The sequence below is a fragment of the Dama dama genome, chromosome 9 (genome assembly GCF_033118175.1).
Source record: "Dama dama isolate Ldn47 chromosome 9, ASM3311817v1, whole genome shotgun sequence".
NCBI classification, from domain to species: domain Eukaryota; kingdom Metazoa; phylum Chordata; class Mammalia; order Artiodactyla; family Cervidae; genus Dama; species Dama dama.
Window position 1 is genome coordinate 29427847 of NC_083689.1, and position 16692 is coordinate 29444538.

Here is a 16692-nt window from a genome sequence, read left to right on the forward strand (position 1 = left end):
ATGACAATTTGTGGATCCCTGGCCATGCCTCATAAGCAGGGAGCCAAATGAGACATTCTTAGACAAATGACTTATATTAGCAAAATGTTCTTAAGTTTTTGAACACTTTCACTCACATTAACACAAAAATGCTAAGTGGCAAGCATTATTCTAGAGGAGGCAACAGAGGTGTCCTCCGATCTCCATAAGCAGAATGAATGTGCCTTTGTACAATACCGAGCTTTCCACACTAAACATTTTCTAAGGAAAAATGCATCCCAGGGTCAACAAGTAAGATATTTATTTTATTTATCTTTCATAGAATCTAGACAGGTCAGGACATACATAAGCAGGTGTTCAAATCTATATAAATACAAGTACATGTAAGTAAATTGGCATAGAATTTCCAATCTTTACTGGGAAGTCAAAGCAGAGGAGTGTTCTTAAGACTGCTACTGCTAATTGAAAAGTAAAATGTTGAGTAAGTAGCCAGTAAGATCTTGAACAAAAATAACAAGCACAAACGCTAGAGCTGTTGTCAACTTTCTGTGTCAAATGTAAATAATCCTGAGGTCAAATTTCCTTTTGGCTATTTTAAAATCTGCTTACTGCCATATAGTATATGATAACCCATTTATACTGGAATCTTGAAATAAACAGTGGATCTCTGTACTATAAAATATAGTATGTTAAAGACACAATTCAGTATATTTGAAAGACTCTGTTGTAAACTTTGGAGATACAATATGCCACAGAGGGCATCTCATTGCAAGACAGTGTAGTACAATAAAATGGCCACAACCAAGGCTGTGATCAGGATGGCAGGCAGGCCTAGGGTCTCATCTGAAGATGCAGCTGGGGAAAGATGCACTCCTCATGGGCTTATGGACTGAGGGTCAGTTCCTTGCTGGATCTTGGCCAGAGTCTTCTCAAGGTTTCTTGTCAGCTAGGCGCTCTGGCGTGGCAGCTTACTTCTTCAAAGTATGCAGCTGAGACAGCAATAGGAGAATCTGCTCACAAGTAGAAGTCACAGAGTTTTATAACCTGATCTTGGAAATGACATCCCATCTCCTGTACTACATTCTCTTGGAAATACAAAAAGGGGACTCACAGGGACAGTGCACACTCAATGGGCGAGGGGATTTCAGGGCGTTATGAATACCAGGTGGCTGGGACCATTGGGGGCCATCCTAAAGGCTGCCTGTCATAGTAACACAGCCTTCTAGATATTATTCAAATAAGGATTTCAATATTTATAAGGGGTAAAAAATATACTTCTGGACAAAAAGTAAGAGGAAATACCACCTAAGAGCCATTCAAACAACCTCATCTTAAAATACTTTTTAAAACTCAGAAGAGAAAATAAAATGTAATACAGCTATACAAAACAAATTAAAACAATATTTTTCATGTGCCAAATTTGAAAATATTAAATATTTAATAATACCCACTTTGAGTAAAGATGGGTTTCCCTGGTAGCTCAGACGGTAAAGCGTCTGCCTACAATGAGGGAGACCCAGGTTCGATCCCTGGGTCGGGAAGATCCCCTGGAGAAGGAAATGGCAACCCACTCCAGTACTTTTGCCTGGAAAATCCCATGGACTGAGGATCCTGGTAGGCTACAGTCCATGGGGTCGCAAAGAGTCGGACACGACTGAGCTACTTCACTTCACTTCACTTGGGTAAGGATAAGCAGGTACTTTATAATCTGTTTATGGGTTTAAACATTTCTGGTGGAAGTCTGATAATATCAAGATTTGCATATCAAATTATCAATAGTAGTTCTAGATACTTACTATACAGAAATGATTAAACCAAAGTATAAGGATTTATACACCAGGATATTTATTTTGGTGGTATGTACAATTCTAAAAAACTTATAGATGATTTAAATAGCCATCATAAAGGCTTGGATAAATAAAATATGTTACTAGAACCACATGATAAAATATATTGCAGCTATTAAAAATAACTCCATATATAGAACTGCATATATATATACATATATTAAAAATATATGTTGATATGTTTTACGCATAGTTGCAGAGGAAAGAAATCTGAAAAGATATCATCAAAATATTAGTAGTGGTTATCTTTGAATTGTGGGATTACAGGTAATCTTTATTTATCATACTCTTCTGTATTTTTCTTCTTCTTTTTTCTTTTTTGCTTTGAGCATATTTACATTGTATAATGACAAAAAGTAGTAAAATTATTTCCAAAATAATCTTAAATACAATTTCCTCATATATCCCTATATGATAATGTTTTAAACTTTCATCATAACACATTAATTGTAACAACATAACATCGTAAGATTCTTTCAGTCTGAATATATTAGCTACTTCTATTGCTAAATGAATATGTTTTAAGTCTTCTTGGCAAATTGTATTTTCGAAAGAAAAACACCTCTGGAATTCTATATACATACAAATATCATCAATCAAAAGGGAACCGGAAATTAACTCTCAGATTTCTCCTTAACCTGATTACTCTGAAAGAATAACTCACTGAGAGATTGGCACTGAAGATTTTGATTAGTCAGATGAGGAAATAAATCTTTGGTTGCCATAGTTGATCCTTCACTCAGCATTTATTCTTCATATCCTCAACATTACTGAGCATCTACTATATGCCAGACCTTAAGCTAAGTAAATCAGAAACATAACTGTGGCTGCTCTTATTGCCTAATAAAGACAAATCAAAGAATTTTACTGCTGAAGATGTCTCAAAGATCATAATCCAGAATTTCCCAACCCCCAATTCATGAATCTGAGAAGCAAATTTTCACCTCCTTCAGTTCTTTACATATATTGTTTGGCAGAAGACTCAATTATTGTACATTTCTCTCTCCCATCTTGGGACAGGCAGAATTCTAAAATGACCCCCACAATGTTTGGCTCCTGGAGTTACGCCCCATGATTGTGTTGTTTTATACAAAAGGGATTTTGCAGATACAGTTAAGGTTACTAATCGGTTGATCTTAAGATTAGAGAAGTTATCTGGGTGGTCTAACCTAATCACATGAACTCTTTCAAAGCAGAGCATTTACCTACATACTTAAACCATCACAATCTTCACATGAAATTCATCTCTCAAATCCTATTTAATTTTTATGAAGTATCTAAGTAATATCCTTTAGGGTCAAACATCCAATTTGGAGTTAGATATTGTATTTAGCTGTCACTTCTCTTTAGTCTTCTGAAACCTGGAACATTTTTTCATCCTTGCCTTGCCTTTATCTTCTTGAAACTTGAAGATAACAGGCCAATTATTTTGGAAAATATCATTGAATTTGGGTTGGTCTGGTTTTTCTTCATGATGGTTGTGCATATCAGAGAAATGATATTTTTTCCTTCTCATTGATTGCTATAAAATAACATACAATTTCTACTTTTATGGACTTCCCTTGTGGCTCAGCTGGTAAAGAATCTGCCCGCAATGCGGGAGACCTGGGTTCAATCCCTGGTTGGGAAGATCCCTGGAGAAGGGAAAGGCTGCCCAATCCAGTATTCTGGCCTAGAGAATTCCATGGACTGTATAGTCCATGGGGTCACAAAGAGTCGGACACAGCTGAGTGACTGAACAATAACAGTAATCATAAAAACAGAAAAGTGAAAGTGGAAGTCACTCAGTAGTGTCCGACTCTTTGTGATCCCATGGACTGCAGCACGTTAGGCTTCCCTGTCCTTCACCATGTCCCGGAGCTTGCTTAAATCCATGTCTATTGGGTCAGTGATGCCATCCAACCATCCCGTTCTCTGTCATCCCCTTCTCCCCCTACCTTCAGTTAATTTTGACCATGGTGTCTGCCAAGATCCTCCATTGTGAAGTATTCTTTTTCCCTTTGTAATTAACAAATATTTTGTAGGAAGGTAATTTGAGACTATGTAAATATCTCATTTCTTACCAAACTTTAAATTTATTTGTGTATAGTAAATATATCAATATGGGTTCATAATTTTCTATTTTAATTCACTGTTTTATAATATACTACTGTCATTATTTATTTCAGTACTTAAGCTTCTTAAAGCTGGCTTTGCTTCAGTGTTATTTTGACAAGTCCTCTCTATTCTTTAAGCACTTTGTTACTTTCTGACAGCAAGGTATTTGAGGCTCATCTTGTACTTTCCCTCTCCAGTCCTGGAACTGGCCATTTTTCCAGGGAGTCCTGGTTTTGGTTACTGAAACATAGTCTTTAGAAACCAAGAATCAAACTCAGGGCTGTTGTTGCTTCCAATCACATTAGGCTTTCTTTAACTTGCCCAGAGCATCACACTCTTTCCTGCCCAAGGCTTTTGTGTATGTTAGCCCCTCCACCTGGAATGCTCTTCCCTCTTATTCACTTAGTGAAATCTTACCCATCCTGCAGATCTCGGCTTAAACCTTGTTTCCTCAAGGAGGCCTTCCACTGGTGCCCAGAATAGTTGAGGTCTCCCATCATAATATCAAGTTCCTGTAAAGAAGTTTATAGTACGGTCATCATTTGGAAACATGTTTCCTCCTTGCTTTGAAGGACAAAGGCTGAGTTTGATTGATAGATAGAGTATCACCAGTGCCTAGCATAGTGCCTAGCGCATAGTAATTTCTAACATGAATTTGTGGAAAGAATGAGTGATGGAAGTGAGTAAATGAATGAATAAACAAATTAATGAATGAAGCTAGAACCAGAGATCTCAGTGCTTTCCCAGTGAGTCCACTATGTCTGATATTTAGTTACCAAGTCATATCTGACTCTTTTGCAACCCCAGGGATTGTAGCCCACCAGGCTACTCTGTACATGGGGTTTCCCAGGCAAGAATACTGGAGTGAGTTGCCATTTCCTACTCCAGGGGATCTTTCCAAACCAGGGATTGAACCCATGTCTCCTGCTTGATACGCAGATTCCCTATCACTGAGCCACCTGGGAAGGTAGTCCACAGTGGACACTTAAAACTTTTAAAGGCAAAGAACTCACTGAAAGAGTACTCCCTAAATCCTCAGACATAAAGGCACAATTTTATCCTTTCTAACCAAATCCTGAATGTTTGACACCGAATCAAATGATTTTCCACGTTATTTCTGAAGTTAGTTCTTCTTGGAATGGATTCAAGCAAAAATGGAAAACCAAGTACCCTCAGAAAAGGTCACAGAGTTTGCCACTATTGATTAATCACTTGGTTTTATTCTCCATTGGATTTATTATATTCTGAGTAACTTTGCTAAGTTGTTGAGAAAACAGAAAGCTTCAGAAGAATATTTAATTTGATTGCATAATGCTAAATCTTTGCCACCTCCTGGGTCCCTAATTAAATCTTTTTATACAGCACCTTGTCCTTGAATGTGGGTTGCTCTAGGAGTCTCAGGAAGGGAATTATGGTAGATAAAATCCAGAAACTTGCTTTGAGAACTTGTGGAAGCCTAATAGAACTACCATTGTCTCTATAGGGAAAATTGTTGTCTGAGGAGGCCTTACAAATAGCTGAGAAAAGAAGAGAAACTAAAGGCAAAGGAGAAAAGGAAAGATATAGCCATATGAATGCAGAGTTATAAGAAAGCTTTCCTCAGTGATCAATGCAAAGAAATAGAGGAAAATAACAGAATGGGAAAGACTAGAGATCTCTTTGAGAAAATTAGAGATACCAAAATTAGAGATACCAACATTTCATGCAAAGATGGGCACAATAAAGGACAGAAATGGTATGGACCTAACAGAAGCAGAAGATATTAAGAAGATGTGGCAAGAATACACAGAAGAACTATACAAAAAAGATCTTCCTGACCCATGTAACCACGGTGGTGTGATCACTTACCTTGAGCTAGACATCCTGGAATGCGAAGTCAAGTGGGCGTTAGGAAGCATCACTACAGACAAATCTAGTGGAGGTGATAGAATTCCAGTTGAGCTATCTCAAATCCTAAAAGGGGATGCTGTGAAAGTGCTGCACTCAATATGCCAGCAAATTTGAAAAACTCAGCAGTGGCCACAGGACTGGAAAAGCTCAGTTTTCATTCCAATCCCAAAGAAAGGCAATGCCAAGGAGTATTCAAACTACCTCACAATTGCATTCATCTCACGCACTAGCAAAGTAATGCTCAAAATTCTCTAAGCCAGGCTTCAATAGTACATGAAATATTAACTTCCAGATGTTCAAGCTGGATTAAGAGAAGGCAGAGGAACCAGAGATAAAATTGCCAACATCCGTTGGATCATTGAAAAAGCAAGAGAGTTCTAGAAAAGCATCTATTTCTGCTTTATTGACTATGACAAAGCCTTTGACTGTGTATCACAACAAACTGTGGAAAATTCTTAAAGAGATGGGAATACCAGGCTACCTTACCTGCCTCCTGAGAAATCTGTATGCAGGTCAGGAAGCAACAGTTAGAACTGGACAAGGAGCAACAGACTGGTTCCAAATCAGGAAAGGAGCACGTCAAAGCTGTATACTGTCACCCTGCTTATTTAACTTATACGCAGAGTATATCATGCAAAATGCTGGGCTGGATAAAACAAGCTGGAATCAGGATTGCCAGGAGAAATATCAATAACCTCAGATATGCAGATGACACCACCCTTATGGCAGAAAGTGAAAAAGAACTAAAGAGCCTCTTATGACAGTGAAAGAGGAGAGGGAAAAAGTTGACTTAAAATTCAACATTTAGAAAACTAAGATCACGGCATCTGGTCCCATCACTTCATGGCAAATAGATAGGGAAACAGTGACAGACTTTATTTTTTTGATCTCCAAAATCACTGCAGATGATGATTGCAGCCATGAAATTAAAAGACGCTTGCTCCTTGGAAGAAAAGTTATGACAAACCTAAATGGTATATTAAAAAGCAGAGACATTACTCTGCCAACAAAGGTCCATCTAGTCAAAGCTGTGGTTTTTCCAGTGGTCATGTATGGATGTGAGAGTTGGACTGTGAAGAAAGCTGAGCACCGAAGAATTGATGCTTTTGAACTATGGTGTTGGAGAAGACTCTTGAGAGTCCTTTGGACTGCAAGGAGATCCAACCAGTCCATCCTAAAGGAGATCAGTCCTGGGTGTTCATTGGAAGGACTGATGCTGAAGCTGAAACTCCAATACTTTGGCCACCTGATGTGAAGAACTGTCTTATTTGAGAAGATCCTGATGCTGGGAAAGATTGAAGGTGGGAAGAAAAGGGGACAACAGCGGATGAGATGGTTGGATAGTATCACCGACTCAATGGACATGAGTTTGAGCAAGCTTTTGGAGTTGGTGATGGACAGGGAAGCCTGGCGGACTGCAGTCCATGGGGTCACAAAGAGTCGGACTCCACTGAGTAACTGAACTGAACTGTCTCTATAGGAAGGACAAACATTCAATTGTCTTCTTTGCCTGATGCTTTTATGACTTTCCTCTGGTTTTGAATCAAAGCTAGACTCAATAACGATGCACCTAAAGTTTCTGCCTTCCCCTAGCAGTAACTCCAATCATTTCCTTGTGAATTATGTCAGACCTTTTGCCATCCTTTGAAGCATTTGATTATTGAATTCTATTGACTCACTAGAAGGAAAGTGGGATCAGAAGGGCAGACCTAAAATAGTTATAGTTCCTTCAGTCCTGGGAGATACATTAGGCAAGTTTTCAAGTGACTTTTTTTCATTTTACATTTTCTGAGATCCTTGGCAATTTCTCTTCCATTCATTTTATGTTATGTGGTGTCTATTATAAAAACAGAGAATCTCATTACAACTTACACAATGGAAATTGATTATTCAGCTACTTTTTTCTTTTTCCTGACTTACACTGTGGTTTTCTCCAATGTGAGAAAGTGGTTTTTCTTTCACTTTTGGCAAAAGTGAAGACCTGAAAAAAAAAAGATAAAAATTACCTGTGTTTCCATTCAAATCAGATGAGAAATTCAGAACACCCCCACCCCATGTGAATTAGGCTTCTGTAACTTTATATGTTAATACTCTCCACCAAAGAACCTAACCAGTATTTATGAAGAAAAATCTCTCTATCCTTTAGACCCCTTCCAGTGGTAAATTTTCCTCGCTTGGTCATGTTTCAAGTGGTTTAGCCTTCACTCATGACCCATTTAATATAGTTTTTAAAAGGAACAGTTATTAGTATATCACATCTCAAAAAGTAATTGAGATGGATGCAATTGATTGATGTGATTTAATTAACTAGAACTTTTTAACCTACACTGAAAAAATCCTAATGTGAGCTTTACTAAACAAACTGAAATAACCCTACCAGGAACCAACTGAGCATTCAAAGAATCAAAGGCAAAGAATCAAAGCAAGCTTACAAAAATCTCCTCTAACGAGAACGCTGTTTGAAAATACATTGTTCAGCTTTGAAGTAAAAAAAGCTGAGCAACTAGGCTCTAATATTTTCTAAACAGAGATACATTTTAATTGTTGGATTAGTTTTGAATTTTAGAAGGGAGATTGGCAATTTATGTGCCATTTCTAGCAAAGGAAAAAGAAATGTAATTGGGATTCTGTGCACCATGCTTTCAATAATGGCCCAGAAGATGGAACAGAAAATGGTCCATTGTTCCCTCCAGGACTGTATTTCATTTGTCAAAATGAATATGGAGCATTGAGTCATTCCTAATATTTAGCATACTCTCCCGGGCCAGCAAAGTACCACAGACATTAGCAGAATACAGCATAGTGACAAGAACAGAGATGCTGATAATATTGTAACTTTGTCAAATGACAGTCTCTGGCCATGAAGAATGTTGGGTGGGGCTATATTAAATTATCCAAAGAGTTATTAGATACCTGGTATGTTTGTCTGTACAGAGACCCTCTTTCACATCCTACTGAAAACTATCTAAAGGAAAATAATATCCTACAAATGTCATATTCCTGGGAAGAATAAATAGAATGTCTATTTATCTACCAAAGCAGAAAAATGGGGGTGATGTTATGATGGTAAACGTGTGTATTTCTGGCACAAATGTTTACTTGCCTCTGCTGCTCAGCAGTTTTGTTCCTTTCTGTCCACCCACTCAAAGTCAGATGACATCCAGTGAACGCCACCTCCTTTGGTTGCTGCTAGTGTTTATCTTCTAAGTGCTAATATAAAACAAACCTCTTGATTCAGGCAATAGTGAGCCTGACTTTCTGAGCATCATTTCTTCTCTTAAAGAAAATGTTAGTTGCTTAGTTGTGTCCGACCCTTTGCAACCCTATGGATTGCAGCCTGCCAGGTTCCTCTGTCCATGGAATTCTCCAGGCAAGAATACTGGAGTGGGTTACCATTCCATTCTCCAGGGGATCTTCCTGGCCCAGGGATCGAACCTGGGTCTCCCATATTGTGGGCAGATTCTTTACCATCTGAGCCACAAAGGAAGTTCTTCTCGCATAGAATCTCCCGTAAAGGCAGTTACCTTTGAAAAGTATGAGTCATTGTGCTGCCTCTTTCAATACAAATCACAAGCATTTTCTTGACCAGAAGTTAAAAAGCAAACACATATTTTAAATCAAAATTTAGGATAGGCATGTATTTAGAAAATTCTATTGCTCTTTTAACTTTTAAACATATTCATGAAATATTTTGAAAGTTTCTAAAATTGTTTACAAAAATAATGCTGGTTGGGGAGTTTATAAGATGCTTGAAAAAAATTCTTTTTATTTATTTGCTTTCATTCCTTGGCTGTGCTGGGTCTTTGTTGCTGGGCAGGCTTTTCTCTAGTTGCAATGAGCTGGGGCCCTTCTAGTTGTGGTGCACAGGCTTCCCCTGGCAGTGCCTTCTCTTGGTGCAAATCACAGGCTATAGAGCACTCGAGACTCAGTAGTTGCAGCTCCTGGGCTCTAGTGCACAGGCTCAGTAGTTGTGGCATATGGGCTTAATTGCTTTGCTGCATGCAGGATCTTCCTAGATGAGGGATTGAACATGTGTGTCCTGAACTGGTAGGCAGATCCTTTAACACTAAGGCACTAGGGAAACCTCTTTTTAAAAAAATTATTATTTATATATTTGGCTGTGCAAAGGACCTTTAGTTGAGGCATGCAAACTCTTTGTTGGTGGCATGTGGGATCTCGTTCCCTGACCAGGAATTGAACTGGGCCCCCAGCATTGGGAACATGGTGTTTTAGCCACTAGACCACCAGGTAAATCCCCTGGTGGTCTAGAAATTAGAAAAAAATCTAATTTCAATTATAGTTCTTTCTGACATAGAAAATTAAATTGGTTAATAGAATTAGAAACTACAATTTTAAGTTATTTTGATAGTAAAGACTATTGTAACCTCAATGCCTAGCGAGTAGTGCTTAATAATCATTTGTTGAATGAATGAACAGATGGATGGAATACTGACAAAATCAAATCTTATTAGTAAGACAAAAATAATAATAATAGAATAATATACAATTATATAGCTAACTTATAAATGAACATAGTTCTGATCTATTCATTGGAATTTTCACTTAATTTATTTTTATCTATAAGACATTCTAAGAAATTATTGTTATAGATGATATTAATAATGTAATCATTCCTCTAATCTTTATATTCATGGTGTACTGGTCTTTCTTTGATTTATTAGCATATTTTTTTTATCCATGCCTTGTAAAGAGACCTTTAAAATGGCAAGGACAGCTGCCTCAGAAAACAGCATAACATGATGTAAAAAAGTAATGATAAATATACAGAAGCAAACCAGACTGTTTCCTCAGAAAATTTAAAAGCCTTTCATATCTATGATAAATATTTAATCGTAAATCATTTGGTAAAAATTTAGGAAATTAGGTTTATCCAGTTTTGCTTTTTCAGAAACCTTTTATGTGTCCAGGAAACACAAACCAAACTGTTGTCAAAACTTAGAAAACAATTTATAAGGTTGCTTAAACTTTCATGTTTCTTTTTAAACCAATGTAGAACAATGAATCAGTATTTAGCATCCACCGTGTACTAATAACATGATAAACAATTCATAGCATGTGAATAGAGTATGTGGCATGATCATTACATTCAAGTGACATATTCTTGTAGAAGAAAAAACTATAACAATCATTAAATAAATCCTAAATGAATGAAAACTGAAGGAATTAAGTTTTAGCTCATCAAAGAAGATATATGCTTGGGAAAGATGTCTTGAGACAATTGAAATTTACCTTATGTCTGAGGGATAAGAACCAGGAAAGTGAAGGGAAAGTTGGATGAGCCTGTGAGATCACAGGAAACCTGATAACAGGGAGGGGAATACCCCTCCAAGGAGAACTGGTGGTGCGCTATCAGAGGAGTGTATGAGATGCTAGAATGCTTTTTTAGTGTGCTCTACAAGCTACTATTAGCAGAGGAGTTAACAGGAGGAATTCTATAAGAAGCAACATTAGACCTGAACAATATTTACTTGTCAGGGTTATCATTTGATACCAATTCATCTTTTCCTCCTGTGCTCATTCCATGATAGGTCTTGAGATATGGGGCTGTCATCCACCTAGAATCTCTTCTCTGATAGGGCTGGGGAGCAAACACTCTAGATTCTTGGCTCCTAGGTTCAAAAGCATTAATGTGGGATTGGGCTTCCCTGGTGGCTCAGAGGTTAAAGCGTCTGCCTGGAATGTGGGAGACCCTGGTTCGATCCCTGAGTTAGGAAGATCCCCTGGAGAAGGAAATGGCAACCCCACTCCAGTACTCTTGCCTGGAGAATCCCATGGAGGGAGGAGCCTGGTAGGCTACAGTCCATGGGGTTGCAAAGAGTCAGACCCGACTGAGCGACTTCACTTTCTTTAATGTATGACCAAAAAGTCTTGAAAGTAAAAGCAATTTGGTAAAGCTCACCCATGCTTCTACCCCTGCCCCAAGACCAGAAAACATCTGAACTGTGCTAAAAAAAATTTGGAAGAGAAGCAAGAACCCAAACAAACAAAAAAAAGAAGCAAGACTAAAGACTTTTGTCTATTCCTGTGTCCTGCCCCTGCCCCTCCCCATCTCTCACCTGACACCTGAAGATGGAGGAAAAAAACAATGGAATTGTCCCTTAAATTTTGATTTCTGATAACAAAAAGGACACATCTCTTGCATTCTGAGTGAGGCTCACTAGCTGGTAAAGTTCCTGGTACCATTACAATAGAAAAGAATACTTCACCGGTGCAGTCTGAACTCCAGGATCAGACACCAAGCCAATGTTCTTAATGAGAACGGAGTTTGCAGATAACAGAGCAGAGATGAGTCAGAGACAGTGTCAGGGATGGAGTGAGAGCCTCTGAGCATGCCTGAACTCTGAATCTCAAGATGGAGAGAAAAATGGAAAGGGAAACCAAGAGAATACTGGAGTTTGGGCCTGGGAAAATGCAGTGTGATAACCAGAGACCATGGCAGCATCACAAACTTTTAAATAAACAAACCTTGGGCAGAGTCTAACAATCAAACATTGAATGTAAAATTATGCATTTTGGCAGGTGGTAAGCCATGAGATGTGCCTGAAAATCAAAGCAGGTAAGTTACCTGTCAAAGGACATTTGCATAGGGTCAGAACACAACAGGACTAAGAAGCAAATGACTTCCTTCCCAAGAATATTTCATGGATTTGGAGCAAAATTTCTGTATCAACCCACTCATTCTTAGACTCAAATCCAGGGATAAAAGCCAAAAGGCAACCTCTATCCACAATGTTTCTGCATTATAAACTAAGATTGTCTGAGAAATTACCATATTTTCACTGAGTTTACCTAAAATAAATTATGTTTGTGTGCATGAACCCAAATGAAGGCTCAACATCAGAAGATATATTTTAATTGTAGAAAATAGCATTATATTTTTGAACTTCAGTTCATGCATATGAAATGCAAGCCTGATAAATTCATCTTCAGGATCCCTTAGTTTCCAGTTACTGAATTCTCCCCACCTACCCACTCTTCAGGGGACCAGGTTCAGAATTATCTTATCTAAGGTATTATTAATGCTTCTTTAAGACATGCTGCTAAAAAAAAAAAAAAAAAGACATGCTGCTATATCTGAATTATCTTCATTTCCTGTGCAATAAAATGAACACATTAGTTCCACTTCCACCTATGGGCAGAGAGGCCAAAAATAGTCTTTCTGGATTAAGTCACAGATCCGTAGTATCTGAGTGGAACCCTGAAACTTCCAAGGCTTATTTAGCTATCATTTTTGCCTTAACTCATGGAATATGAAAAAATGGTCATGAAAGTTCTTTCAATTTTTTTCCTTGTATCTGCTTTGTTATCCAGTGTCTTTATTGGACACTTCTCCCCAAAACATTAGCCTGCTTGCTGCTGCTGCTAAGTCACTTCAGTCGTGTCCGACTCTGTGCAACCCCGTAGATGGCAGCCCACCAGGCTCCCCTGTCCCTGGGATTCTCCAGGCAAGAACACTGGAGTGGGTTGCCATTTCCTTCTCCAATGCATGAACGTGAAAAGTGAAAGTGAATTTGCTCAGTCATGTCCGACTCTTAGCAAGCCCATGGACTGCAGCCTACCAGGCTCCTCCGTCCATGGGATTTTCCAGGCAAGAGCACTGGAGTGGGGTGCCATTGCCTTCTCCATTAGTCTGCTTAGATGTGGCTTCACATCATCAGGACATAAATGGAGGCTGCCGTTGATCAAATACTTACTGTGTCATGTTCTTGACATATGCATTTCCTTAATTAATGTGCACAGTAACACCTATGAGGTAGGGTGTGCTATGCTGAAACCAAAGATCAGAACTGATTATCATTCCAAACCTCACGTCACTGAGAAAGGGCAGCAACAGAAACTATAATGATAAAAAAATGTGCTAATTACTACTCTATATCCATGTCTACCCTTTTTCACTGACTATTATTCTCTTGGAATTATCTTAATCATATAGCATTTCTTTCCTGCTTGGCTAAACTGGATACAAGTCTATATTGCTCTAACCCATATGATATGACTTCAGTTTTGAATTAGGACTGTCTAACGAGAGCTTTGGTTTTGCAAACTTGCCAGATTGGAGCTGAATATATCCCTGCATGTCAGCACAAACTGAAACTATGCCTCAGTGTCATTCTTGAGGCAAACTTAAACTATGCCTCAGTGTCTCCACCCACATGGTACACAAATTTTCATTTCCCGTGCCCCTGGGATAACCAGTCCTAAGCTTAGATTTGTGGCCCTGGCTCCAGATAATGGACATTCTTTGTTTTACTTTGTCTTATTTCTTGTAAGACCGTGATACTAACATTCCACTAACCTAACAGCATTCCAGCATGCAAACCTATAGGGATAAGACTTTTTCTGCTATGCCATCACTGCTTATTTGAGTATGTACTATTATATACTTATTGGTTTGTGTATTTAATAGCTATGAAGATAAATGACCTACAAATGAGTAATTTATTGAATTGACATTAAATGATGGAATGGAAAAGATTTCTATTTTGTATCTTTACATTTCTATCTATAAAACATAAATAAAATGAGCAAAATCAACATATATATCCAATGTTCAACACAGACCAAATTTTCCTGACCATAATCAGTTTAATATGGAGGCCTCAAACCTGAAATAGTTGGAAATGCCTAAGTAATGTGTTTTACCTGTTGGCTCATTTTTCTGACAATTCCTCTGCTACTACTTCCTAGCCTACACTCTTAAAATTCACATCTTTTCTGTATAACTGCTCCTTGGTAAATTATTTAAAGCTTTAAGAAAGCTTATTATTTTGAATATCACAGTTACAAAAAATATTTCTAAAATAATATTGTACTATGCCTGTACACTTTCATCTAGCTTCCTTAAATTACTGTACTATTGAGTAATCTACATACTTTGTTCAGATTTTGCCAAGTTTCCCCTAATGTCCATTTTCTGGACTGGAATCCAATCTTGGACCCCATGCTGTATTTAGTTGTCACACCCTTTCATCTCTTTTAATCATATACCTTTCGTCTCCTTTAATCTGAGATGGTTCCTTAGGCTTTCTTCATCTTTCATAACCTTGTCTCTTTTATAGAATACCAGTTAGTTATTTTGTAGAATGCCTCTCCATTTGAGTTTGTCTGATGTTTCCTCATGATTAAATTCAGTTATGCATTTTTGGCAAAAATACCAAAGACATAATATTATGCTGTTGGCCTAGAGATAAAGCTAAGGGTATGATAGCAAAATCTTTTGTTAAGACCTCAGCAAGATGAAAGGTAGGGCCTCAGAGAATGATTCAGTCATAAAAAAAGGCTCTTTGAGATTAAAGATGTACCATGCCACCTTGGTTTGAAAAGGACAGAGGCAGCATAAAAGTACAAAGAGGCAAATGGATCCCCCAAGATATCAGAAAGTGGGCTGGGAAAACTACTCATGGGCAAATGTGATATCTTTCATGAAATAGGAAGGATGAGGCAGGAGGCTGAATTAAGAACCTGTTATGAACTGAATTGAATCTCTCAAAATCCGTATGTTGAAACCCTAACCCTCAATGAGACTATTCTTGGATATAGAGCCTTCAAGGAGGCCATGAGGCTTAAGGGAGGTCATGAGAGTAGAGCCCTAATTGGACAGGACCAACATCTTTTTGAGGGAAGAGACCTCAGATCTCTTTCTCTCATCGCACGTGCGCAGAGGAAAGGCCATGTGAGGACATGGAAAGAAGGTGGTTATCTGCTGTCTGGAGAGGCCTCGCCAGACATCAACACTGCTGGCCCATTGACAGGGGACTTTTGGCCTCCAGAATTGTGAGAAAATAAATTTCAGTTGTTTAAGCCACCCAGCCTGTGGTATTGCTATGCAGACTGAGCCAACCAATTTAAGGCCAGAGGGCATCGTCAAAAGCCATGAAGAATGATTGCTGGGACTAATCAAGGGATTTCCAACATTGTCCCAGTTAGATTTAAGAATTCCTATTCACCAGATTCTCCTTTGTGGCTCCCATTTTTTGCTTTTTCTGATTAGGAATGTTCATAATGGCTATCCTATAGGCCAATTTCACCATTATATGTTGAGTGTGTGAGGAACAGATCACCTGGATCTGTATGCTGATCACAGATCACAGATCTGTATGCTGAGGAAAATTGTGCACAAAAAGCTATATTTAAGAAACTATACCTGAGAAATATCATCCGTATCTGGACCTAATTTAGATGATAAAAATCTGGACTTTGAGCTGATACTGTAAAGGAATGGGACCCTGAGGACCTAGGAAGGGGGAGTGTGTATTTTGAATGTGAATCACTGGGGCCTAAAGACTGTGTAGTAGACAGCCTCCTTCATGTCCCCCAGAGATCCTCACCTCTTGGTATTCTAACATTATGTAATCCTCTCCCTTTTGGGCTAGATTTACTGACATGCCTCTAACAAACAGAATATAGCAGAAGCAAAGGCATGTTATCTGAAATTAGGAGATGAAAGACTGTGGCTTCTAGCTTAAATTTGTCTCTTATCACTCTCGGGACTTCCTAGGTGGTTCTAGTGGTAGAAAATCTGCCTGCCAATGCAGGAGATGCAAGAAATTCAGGTTTGATCCTTGGGTTGGGAAGATGCCCTGAAATAGTTAATGGCAAATCCATTCCAGTATTCTTGCCTGGAGTATTCCATGGGCAGAGGGGCCTGGCAGGTTACAGTCCATGGGGTCGCAAAGAGTCAGACATGATTGAGCGCACACACACACACGTGCACAAACACACACACACAATCACTCTCTAAAGAAACCAGTGCTGTGTTGTGGAGCTACCCAGTGGAGAGACACACCTGGGCAAGGAACTAATGTCGCTGGCCAACGATCAGTGAGGGTCTGAGACCTGCCTAGGGCAACATGAATGA

The 16692-nt window shown here is 38.5% G+C and overlaps 1 long non-coding RNA gene across 1 annotated transcript; it reads right to left on the reverse strand.

Moving 5' to 3' along the window:
* Positions 1 to 815: 815 nt before the first annotated feature.
* On the reverse strand, positions 816 to 7753 carry LOC133061314 (uncharacterized). The gene is made up of 3 exons (XR_009693973.1): positions 7686 to 7753; positions 4341 to 4435; positions 816 to 989 (listed from the first exon to the last, which is right to left on the reverse strand). It is a non-coding gene; the product is annotated as an uncharacterized LOC133061314 (long non-coding RNA).
* Between the last annotated feature and the right edge of the window lie 8939 nt (positions 7754 to 16692).